Source organism: Colobus angolensis, unplaced genomic scaffold (assembly GCF_000951035.1).
Source record: "Colobus angolensis palliatus isolate OR3802 unplaced genomic scaffold, Cang.pa_1.0 Scaffold237, whole genome shotgun sequence".
NCBI classification, from domain to species: Eukaryota; Metazoa; Chordata; class Mammalia; order Primates; family Cercopithecidae; genus Colobus; species Colobus angolensis.
In genome coordinates this window covers 192,990-193,723 of record NW_012115566.1, presented here as the reverse complement: position 1 = coordinate 193,723, position 734 = coordinate 192,990, and positions in this window count along the sequence as shown.

The window sequence follows — 734 nt, the reverse complement described above, 5'->3', positions numbered from 1 at the left end:
CTGCCTGCTCAAGTGGGTCCCTGACCCCTGAGTAGCCTAACTGGGAGACATCCCCCACTGGGGCAGACCGACACCCCCCACCTCACATGACAGGGTACACCCCTGAGACAAAGCTTCCAGAGCAAGAATCAGACAGGAACACTTGCTGTTCAGCAATATTCTATCTTCTGCAGCCTCCACTGCTGATACCCAGGCACACAGGGTCTGGAGTGGACCTCAAGCAATCTCCAACAGACCTAAAGCTGAGGGTCCTGACTGTTAGAAGGAAAACTAACAAACAGAAAGGACACCCACACCAAAACTCCATCAGTACGTCACCATCATCAAAGACCAAAGGCAGATAAAACCACAAAGATGGGGAAAAAGCAGGGCAGAAAAGCTGGAAATTCAAAAAATAAGAGCACATCTCCCCCTCCAAAGGAACGTAGCTCATCGTCAGCAATGGATCAAAGCTGGACGGAGAATGACTTTGACGAGTTGAGAGAAGAAGGCTTCAGTCCATCGAACTTCTCAGAGCTAAAGGAGGAATTATGTACCCAGCACAAAGAAACTAAATATCTTGAAAAAAGAATGGAAGAATCGATAACTAGAACAATCAATGCAGAGAAGGCCATAAAGGAACTGACAGATACAAAAACCATGACACGAGAACTACGTGACAAATGCACAAGCTTCAGTAACTGACACGATCAACTGGAAGAAAGAGTATCAGCAATTGAGGATCAAATGAATGA